This window comes from Mobula birostris, chromosome 3 (assembly GCF_030028105.1).
Source record: "Mobula birostris isolate sMobBir1 chromosome 3, sMobBir1.hap1, whole genome shotgun sequence".
NCBI lineage: Eukaryota > Metazoa > Chordata > Chondrichthyes > Myliobatiformes > Myliobatidae > Mobula > Mobula birostris.
Genome location: NC_092372.1, coordinates 19,374,397 through 19,385,478, shown reverse-complemented (window position 1 = coordinate 19,385,478; position 11,082 = coordinate 19,374,397).

The following is an 11,082-nucleotide window of genomic DNA, read 5'->3' as shown; positions in this document are numbered from 1 at the left end:
CTCTTGAAACGAATGCTAGCATTGCTTTGCCTTCCTTACCACCAACTCAGCCTGCGTGTTAGCCCCAAGGGAATCCTGAACTGGGTCCCTGAGCCCCTGTGCACTCTGGGAGTGGGACCCATCTGGGTTGACATGAGGGATTAGAGAGATCAGCCTGTGTGAAAATCAAAACCTAACTAAAACATACATTTGCCATAAAGTTCAAAGTACATTTATTATCTTAGTATGTATATGTTACACTGCCTTGAGATTTGTCTCCAGCCACAAAACAAAGAAACCCAAAAGAACCCATATAAAAAAAAGACTGTTGAATACCCCCCCGTGTGCAGAAAGAAAAAAAAACAATTCATGCCCATATAAAAGAGCCCAAATAAAATAGAAGAACTCTTATATAAAGAAGAAATCTATTGAGCACCCAGTGTGCAGAGAGAGGAAAAAAAACCTTTTAGCAAAAAGTCACAGATTCTCTGATTTAAACCAAGGTCATTCTCAGAAGCAGCTATTCAGAACTGTCTTCCATATGAATCATTGGGTAACCATGAAAAAATATTCAATAATAATGGGAGGACTGAACAGATTTCAATGCATATCTTTGAGCCCACATGCTGTAAACTGTGCTTTGTCTGATATTACAAGGATGGAAGAATGCAGTGAAAACTACTTTTTCTTGAGAGAAGAAAAACTAAATGACTACATATTGCTGTAAAATCACTGTTTCATTTAGTGTGGTACAGTAAAGGCAAATGTTTGTGCTTCAACTATTTGAGTATTTATCTTTTCAATCTATTTTAATTCTATTTATTTCTTTTTTACCCCCTTTCATTTGAATTTCCCATCTGTCTGTGAGATTTGATTATATCCTCTGCATTTCTACAGTATGTTATGAAGAACGAAGGATAATGAGTTAAGGTTGCCTATAATAGTCTTGTATCCACTACATGCAGCACCTTGTCATGTGCTTCAGAAACACATTAAGGCAGTTACCATTCAATGAAGGAGTTTAATGAAATAACGATTTATAAGGTTGTAAGCATGCTAGGTATTTTAAACATGACAAAATTCATCAAAATAAATTAGATGAAGAAATTATTTTTTAAAATACAAATACTGGAAAACATAGAAAACCTACAGCACAATACAGGCCTTTCGGCCCACGATGCTATGCCAAACATGTATTTATTGTAGAAATTATCTAGGGTTACCCATAGCCCTCTCTATTTTTCTAGCTCCATGTACCTATCCAGGAGACTCTTAAAAGACTCTATTGTATCCGCCTCCACTAACGTTGCCGGCAGCCCATTCCACACACTCACCACTCTCTGCATAAAAAAGTTACCCCTGACAGCTCCGCTGTACTTACTTCCAAGCTCCTTAAAACTATGCCCTCTCATGTTAGCCATTTTTTCAGCCCTGGGAAAAAGCCTCTGACTATCCACACGATTAATGCTTATCATCATCTTATACACCTCTATCAGGTCACCTCTCATCCTCTGTCGCTCAGACGGAGTCTGAATCAAAAACAGGAAAAGCTGAAAATATTCAGTAGGTCATGGAAAGAGAAACAAGACCAACTCCTCAGGTCAAAAACCCTTCATTGGTGAATGAGTTGTTAGTCTGATTTTGTTGAAGAAGGGTCTTGACCCAAAACATTGTTTATTGTTTTCCAAGACGCTGCCTGACCTGCTGAGTTCCTCCAGCATTTTGTGTGTGTTGCTTTTGTTTCTGTGTATTCTGCTGTGTTGTGGTCAGATCACAGTAAGTGACCCTTCAAGTCAATGAAGCATTCTTAAAGACTTGTAGCTACTGCTTCAGAGCAGGGGTTCCCAACCTGGGGTCCATGAACCCCTCGCTTCATGGTATTGGTCCACAGCATAAAAAAGGGTGGGGACCCCTGCTTTATAGTAAAAAAAAAAGGTGGATATTTTATCCACAGCAAGGTCCATAAAAACAAGAAATTCTGTAGATATTGGAAATCTAAAGCAACACACACAAAATGCTGGAGGAACTCAGCAGGTCAGGCTGCATCAGTAGACGTGAGCAAACAGTTGACGTTTTGGGCTGAGATGCTTCTTCAGAACTGAAGAGAAGGGAGAAGATGCCAAATAAAGAGGTGGGGAAGGAGAAGAAGGATAGCTAAAAGGAGATAGGTGAAGCAGGGTCGGTGAGAAAATTCCATAACGTTCTATTTGATGATAACTAAATAACCGAGGCTTTGGAGAGGGTGCAGGAGAGGTTTACCAGGATGTTGCCTGGATTAGAGGGCATGTATTATGACAAAGTACAGAACTTTAGCTATTTAGGAAGCTGGGTGACATCAGATGGTAGGTGTGATATGGACATCAAAAGAAGAATAGGGATTGCAAAAGACACCTTTACGAGAATGAAGAGTATACTGACCAACACTAAACTAGCATGACAACCCGCCTCAGAGCACTGAAATGTTACGTTTATCCAGTTATGTTATATGGATCAGAATGCTGGACAATATCTAGTAACATGAGGAAACGAATTGAAGCAGCAGAGATGCGGTTTTTGAGGAGGATGCAAAGAATACCATGGACGAAACGAATATCTAACGAGAATGTCGTGAACAGAGCAAGCGCAGAAAGGGAAATAATGTATGAGATCATGAAAAGGCAACGTAACTTCATTGGACATGTGATTAGGAAAGAGGAGTGAGAATGCACGGTAATTATGGGAAAGATTGAAGGGAAGAAAGCAAGAGGAAGGCAAAGACAAATGATGATGGCAAAGACAGCAGCCAGAGAATTGGAAAAGAATACAAATGAATTGATCCACTTGACCCGAAACAGGAGTGTGTGGGCCATGGTAGTCAAAGCTCAAACTGGGCATGGCACCTGATGATGATGATGACAAATGATTGGATAAACTTAGGTTGTTTTCTGTGGAGTGGTGGAGGCTGAGGGGAGATCTGATGGAGATTTTTAAGATTATGAGAGTCATAGATAGAGTAAGAAGTCAGTACCTTTTTCCCAGGGTTAAAATGTCTGATACTAGAGGGCATGCATTTAAGTGACAGAGTAATTTCAAGTAAGATGTGAGGGGTAGGTTTTTACACAGAGAGTGGTGGGTGCCTGGAATGCGCTGCCTGGGGTGGTGGTTGTGGCAGAAACATTAGGGATATTTAAGAGACATTTAAATAGGCAGATGAATGTGAGGAAAATAGAAGGATATGGACATTGCGTAGACAGAAGAGATTAGTTTAGTTGGCCATTTGGTTACTAATTTATTTGGTTCAGTACAGTATTGTGGGATTAAGGGCCTGTTGCTGTGCTGTTCTGTTCTACGTTCTCTGTTTTAATCTGTTTTATTTTCAATATCGTTGATCAATTCCAAATGGAGTTAGAGACACAAAAGAATGTGGCAGGGTTTACAGAGTTGATTTTTAGTTATGTTGTCATTAAAGGGCCTCATCATTCAGGACATTGCTACCATCAGAGAGGAGGTACAGGAGCCTGAAGATTCACACTCAATGTTTTAGGAACGGCTTCTTCCCCTCTGCCATCAGATTTCTGAATGGTTCATGAACTCAGTCCTCAATATTCCTCTTCTGCATTACTAACTTACATTGATTTTTATATCTTGAATTGTACTGCTGCCATAGAACAATAAATTTTACAACATACAATATATCAGTGATAATAAACCTGATCCTGATTCTAAATATTAGCCAGGACGTTGGGGTTAATTGCTATAATCTTTAAGACAGTGCTGTGAGGCAATTCATTTTCACCTGAGACATGCTGCATCCAGGACGTGACGCATTCAGTATTAACATCAACAATCTGCATGCTCATGTTTCACTCAGCCTTATTACTACATGGTGCAAGTGGTTTCTCCGGATTGCCACTGTAATACCACAGTGGTGACATTGAACTTTACCACCGAGGTGTGTATATACTTGACCAAAGAATATAGTACTCCAGTACATTTTGGAAAAAGGTTTCAAAGGTATATTAAATGTCAGAGAAATGTATACAATATACATCCTGAAATTCTTTTTCTTCACAAGCATCCACGAAAGCAGAGGAATGAATGACAGTTAAATGTTAGAACCCCAAAGCCCCCCCAGCTCCCCATTCCCATGCATAAGCAGCAGTAAAGCAATGACCCCCCCACCACCAGCAGAAAAAAGCATCGGCACCCCCCCCCCCCACCCCACCAAGCACTCAAGCATGCAGCAAAGCATCAATAAAGACACAGACTTGCAGTACCCCAAAGACTACTTGTTCACCCGGTAATTTGACATACCACAGTCTCTCTCTCTCTCACTAATAAGCGAAAAAGGGGTGCCCCCATTTCACAGTGAGAGGGGAGACAATAACAAACAACTCGCTGATTTACGATGTTAAAAGTCTGCTGCGTCGGTTCTTCCGAGCTCTGTGCCCAAAGAACTCAGATCTCTGGGCACACAGCCAGCAGTCAGCTTGCTGCTTTCGATCTTCCATCTCCCACGACACACCAATTTCCTGCGGTGGCACTGACCTCAATTCCGCCCGCCTCCAGAGCCATGAAATCCCGGAATCCTGAGGGTGTGCTAGTCTTCTTGGCTGCATCCTTGGCATATCAAGTAGCGGCTGGTCGTGAGACTCTGAGAGTGGGTCCCATTCCCGTAAAGAACCGAAGTCAGCATGTAAGTCCAGGTCAGGGTCTTCAAAGGAACCCTGAAAGGGGAAAATAGAAATGTTGAAGACAGAAACAGAGCTGTTGCCAAAGATGCAAGCAAAGGAGTGGCAGTTAGGCGCCATCATTCTCATAAGCTCCTAACGTGTAAACAATTCATTCATCGGTCATACACTTTGGTAGAAGAAATGAAAGGGTTGACTATTTTCTAAGTGGAGAGAAAATGCAAAAAGCTGAGGTGCAAAGGGACTTGGGAGTTCATGTGCAGGATTCCCGAAAGGTTAATTTTCAGATTGAATCTGTGGTGAGGAAACAAATGCAATGTTAGCATTCATTTCAAGAGGACTTGAATATAAAAGCAAGGATGTAATATTGAAACTTTATAAAGCAATGGTAAGGCCTCATTTGGAGTATTGTGAGCAATTTTGGGCCCCTTATCTTAGAAAGGATGTGCTGAAATTGGAGAGGGTTCAAAAGAGGATTGAAGGGCTTGTCATATGAAGAGCATTTGATGGCTCTGGGTCTGTATTCACTAGAATTTAGAAGAATGAGGGGTGACTTCTTTGAAACCCATTGACTAGTGAAAGGCCTTGATAGAATGGATGTGGATAGGATGTTTCCTATGGTGGGAGAGTCTAAGACCAGAAACATAGCCTCAGAATAGAGGGGCATCCTTTTAGAATGGAGATGAAGAGGAATTTCTTTAGCCAGACAAAGGTGAATCTGTGGAATTCTTTGCCACAGGCAGCTGTGGAGGCCAAGTCTTTCTGTATATACAGTGGTGCAGTACTAACTGGAGCGCACCAGAGCACGTCCAGCACATCTTTAAGAAAAAAGCTGAAATAAACAAGCTAATTAATTAGATGCCACCCAAGGTGATTTGAGTATCTCAGAAACTGCTGCTCTCCTGGGATTTTTATGCACAACAAACTCTGGAGTTCACAAAGAATGGTGCCAAAAACAAAAAAAAATCCAGCGGGTAGCTGTTCTGTGAGCGAAAACATCTTGTTAAATCCGCTCACTGGATTTTTTGTTTGTTTTCAGCATCTGTGGAAAGTGAAACAGATTTAATATTTCAAATTTGAGGCCCTTTATCAGATCAGTTCTAACAAAGAGTTGCAGATCTGAAATGCTAATGCTGTTTCTCTTGCTATCGATTCTGCCTGACCTTCTGAGTTTTCCAGCATTATCTGGTTTTCATTTCAAAATTCTAACGGGGTTTGACAATGTAACTGCAGAGTTGATGTTGCAGTTTACTATGGTGTCCAGATTCAGGGTCTTGGTTTTAGCCCTCCAATGGTCAGGGTCGAACATGGCTGTTACGTCCTAGCTGTCAAAGTCAATACGCAAGCCAAGGCAATACGATATGGAGAGCAAGTGGTTGCCCATGCAAGAGGCTTCCCCTCCCTATACAGCTGATGAATCAAAAGGAACAGCGGAAACCAGTACAGTTTGGCATCAGTAGCATCACAGGAAGTGCCAGTCAGCATTGAACTCAATGTAGGACTGCCAGCTCTGGATTTTTTCCTTGGGGTGTACTCCTGAAGCCTTCCCTGTGAGTGGGTATAGTGCAAGGCAGTGGAGATTTGAGGTCAGAGTTTTCCTTCTAGATGAGCTGCCACCCACAGCTGATGAGCCCCATCTGCCAGAAGCAGCTGACTTTAAGATGCCAGTAACCCTGCCTTTGCCCCCTTCTCCGGTCAGTAGAAGCAGCACCACCAGGCTTAATAGCTAAGACCAGGAGCCGGACTTGGATTTCTGAGGCGCATGCCAATGGGTAGTGGGAGTGTATCCCCACACCTCCCCCCCCCCAGCTGTGACAGCCTTAAGGAATCAATCCAGGGTCACATTTGCAAAATAATGGGGTTAGCCATTCAGGACAGAGATGAGAAAAAAAATACTTCTCTCAAAAACTGGTAAACTTTTGGAATTCTCTTCCCCAGATGACAGAGATGACAGTTAAAGTTCAGTTGCTAAGTATATTCAAGGCACAGATTGATTGATTGCTAGAAATCAAAGGACATAATATGAATTGAATTGAATTGACTTTATTACTTACATCCTTCACATACATGAGGAGTAAAAATCTTTACGTTATGTCTCCGTCTAAATGTGCAATTTATAGTAATTTGTAATAAATAGTACGTACAACAGGACAGTTAATATAGCATAGAAATACAATTGTTTCAGCTTGGGTTAATCAGTCTGATGGCCTGGTGGAAGAAGCTGTCCCGGAGCCTGTTGGTCCTGGCTTTTATGCTGCGGTACCACTTCCCGGGTGGAACAGTTTGTGTTGGGGTGAGTGCAGGAACGTGGCATGGAGGTAAAAAATCAGTCAAGATTTTACTGAATGATGTTCCCCTGCCTCTTATGTTCTTAGGAGCATGGTTATTGTAAGAGAATTGTATTTGATAACCTGTCTGCTCTTAACCAAATAGGCAGGTTAAGCCAAGTCAGTGCTCCCTATAACTTCTTTTCCCAGCTGTGTGAATATTGCTCTGAGCAGGCCTGAAACACTTACATGGCCTGAAAACTGCCTGCACTTTAAATGTGGTTGTTTTTCGTAATATGCATACCATGAAAACTTAGAGTGAAAACTGAAAAATCACATACTTTTGATTTTATTTATTAATTGAAGGGTATCATGAAATACAGTACAAAGAAAATCTTTCATGTTTCATAATTTTTTTCTTGTCTGTCTTTATTCCCCTGCGCAGCAACGAAGGCTATGTTCTTGGAAGCATTTCAGTTACCGTGCAGCTGCACACCAGTGCAACTTAGAGGAAGCAGTGTCTAAGATCTAGGGACTCACTTTGTCCATCTGATACTATCAAGCTAGAAGCAGAAGAATGACTTGCAGCTGATAATGTGTGTATCATAATAATGAAATAGCAAGGTTTATGCAAATGATTGGTTATATATGAGGTAATTACCATGAGTTGCACTGAAGAACAGGTTTTGGATATTTTATTTTATTTATTTAGCAATACAGCATGAACCCTTCCCTTCGAGCCATGTGGGCAACCCCGCAACCCCAATTAACCGTAACCTAATCATGGGACAATTTACAATGACCAATTAACCTACCCAATTTGTCTTTGGACTGTGGGAGGAAACTGCCACACATTGATAAAACACATGCTTTCCATGGGGAAGGTGTACAGAGACTGCTCATGGAGCAGTGCTGGAATTAACCTCCAAACTCCGGAATGCCCTGAGCTGCAATGAAATCGTGCTAACCACTACACCGCCATGGTGTGACATACCGCTAGGCTAACGTAACACAGTGATTTATAAACAACTCAATGGGGAAGAGCTAATGTGACATGAAGTACATTAAATGATCAAACCTCTGACATTCTTCTGTTTCTGAAGCCCATCACCCCTACTGGGCCATTGGCTACTGACAGTAGCTTGCCAGAGTCTTCTGTCCCAGGCCAGTCTCCCAAGTTGTCCCCAGGTGAGGCCGTTTTAAGAGTTCCAGGTGAACATCCTTCCTCTCCCAGGGATGAGGTCTCTGAAGCTTCTGCTGATGTTCCTGTAGCTCTGAGTGTTTACGGGATGGGTTTGCTAGCCCCATGCCCAATTCTCCTCCTTCCACAGCTGGGCTTGGGACCATCCATGGCAGGGTTCTGACATGTTCTATTAAAAAAAATAACCTTATTGGTGCTGCATTTTAATGAAAAGAAAGCTAGAGCTTAGGTTTACAACTGAAGGCTGAAGGGATATATTGGTGAGCAATAATTATCTATACAATTAGAGGGGATCATTGAAGGAGTTTACAATGACAATTGGGATTCCTTGTTAAATTATAACTTTCTGCAACTCGCAAATCTGATGTGTCAAAAAACATTGTAACTTTTGAAGTAGCAACTCACGTAACCTTTTCAAGATGTACTTGTTTTAGTTACAGTAATGTGTGATGTTGGTCTTGCAAGATAAGTATTTTTACCACCCAATCTAGTCTCACCAAGATAAAGGAGGTCAGATATGGTTCTGGAGAAACTGGACTGGTAAACAGCCAATCGCCAGGGGTCATGTTATTACTGCGATTCTCCTTGATGAAGGAAGTAGAAGTTGTGACTCCACTCACTCTGGTAGAGTTTTGGCTTCTTGGATATGTACTCTAGTTGAACCATTAACCAAGCCCTCTATTGGAATCATTTATTCAAATTCAGTTCAGTAATATTAAACCTGGTTCAGATATCGATTCACTCACTTCAACGCTAACTGATTCCCCAATCTCTAGACTCAATTTCAAGGACCCCACAACTCATGTCAGAAAACCATAGAAATCATAGAAAAACTACAGCACAGAAACAGGCCTTTTGGCCCTTCTTGGCTGTGCCGAACTATTTTCTGCCTAGTCCCACTGACCTGCAAACAGACCATATCCCTCCATACACCTCCCATCCATGTATCTGTCCAATTTATTCTTCAATGTTAAAAAAGAACCCACATTTACCACCTCGTCTGGCAGCTAATTCCATACTCCCACCACTCTCTGTGTGAAGAAGCCCCCCCTAATGTTCCCTTTAAACTTTTCCCCCCTCACCCTTAACCCATGTCCTCTGTTTTTTTTCTCCCCTTGCCTCAGTGGAAAAAGCCTGCTTGCATTCACTCTATCTATACCCATCATAATTTTATATACCTCTATCAAATCTCCACTCATTCTTCTACACTCCAGGGAATAAAGTCCTAACCTATTCAACCTTTCTCTGTAACTGAGTTTCTCAAGTCCCGGCAACATCCTTGTAAACCTTCTCTGCACTCTTTCAACCTTATTAATATCCTTCCTGTAACTTGATGACCAAAACTGCACACAATACTCCAGATTCAGCCTCACCAATGCCTTATACAACTTCATCATAACATTCCTGCTCTTATACTCAATACTTTGATTAATAAAGGCCAATGTACCAAAAGCTCTCTTTGCGACCCTATCTACCTGTGACGCCACTTTTAGGGAATTTTGTATTTGTATTCCCAGATCCCTCTGTTCTACTGCACTCCTCAGTGCCTTACCATTTACCCTGTATGTTCTACCTTGGTTTGTCCTTTCAAAGTGCAATACCTCACACTTGTCTGTATTAAACTCCATCTGCCATTTTTCAGTCCATTTTTCCAGCTGGTCCAAGTCCCTCTGCAGGCTCTGAAAACCTTCCTCACTGTCCACTACACCTCCAATATTTGTATCATCAGCAAATTTGCTGATCCAATTTTACCACATTATCATCCAGATCATTGATATAGATGACAATAACAATGGACCCAGCACTGATCCCTGTGGCACACCACTAGTCACAGGCCTCCACTCTGAGAAGCAATTCTCTACTACCAATCTTTGGCTTCTTCCATTGAGCCAATGTCTAATCCAATTTACCACCTCTCCATGTATACCTAGCGACTGAATTTTCCTAACTAACCTCCCATGTGGGACCTTGTCAAAGGCCTCACTGAAGTCCATGTAGACAACATCCATTGCCTTCCCTTCATCCACTTTCCTGGTAATCTCCTCGAAAAACTCCAATAAATTGGTCAAACATGACCTACCACGCCCAAAGCCATGTTGACTCTCCCTAATAAGTCCCTGTCTATCCAAATGTTTGTAGATTCTGTCTCTTAGTACTCCCTCCAATAACTTACCCACTACCGACGTCAAATTTACTGGCCTATAATTTCCCAGATTACTTTTCGATCCTTTTTTAAACAACGGAACAACATGAGCCGCTCTCCATTCCTCCGGCACCTCACCTGTAGACACCGACATTTTAAATATATTTGCCAGGGCCCCTGCAATTTCAACACTAGTCTCCTTCAAGATCCGAGGGAATACCCTGTCAGGTCCTGGGGATTTATGCACTTTAATTTGCCTCAAGATAGCAAGCACCTCCTCCTTTTCAATCTGTACAGTTTCCAGGATCTCACTACTTGTTTCCCTTAATTCCATAGACTTCATGCCAGTTTCCTCAGTAAATACAGACGCAAAAAACCATTTTAAGTTCTCCCCCATTTCCTTTGGTTCCACACATAGCCGACCACTCTGATCTTCAAGAGGACCAATTTTATCCTTACAATCCTTTTACTCTTAATATACCTGTAAAAGCTCTTTGGATTATCCTTCACTTTGACTGCCAAGGCAACCTCATGTCTTCTTTTAGCCCTCCTGATTTCTTTCTTAAGTATTTTCTTGCACTTTTTATACTCCTCAAGCACCTTATTTACTCCCTGTTTCCTATACATGTTATACAACTCTCTCTTCTTCTTTATCAGAGTTGCAATATCCCTTGAGAACCAAGGTTCCTTATTCCTATTCACTTTTCCTTTAATCCTGACAGGAACATACAAGCTCTGCACTCTCAAAATTTCTCCTTTGAAGGCTTCCCACGTACTGATCACATCCTTGCCAGAGAACAACCTGTCCCAATCCACGCTTTT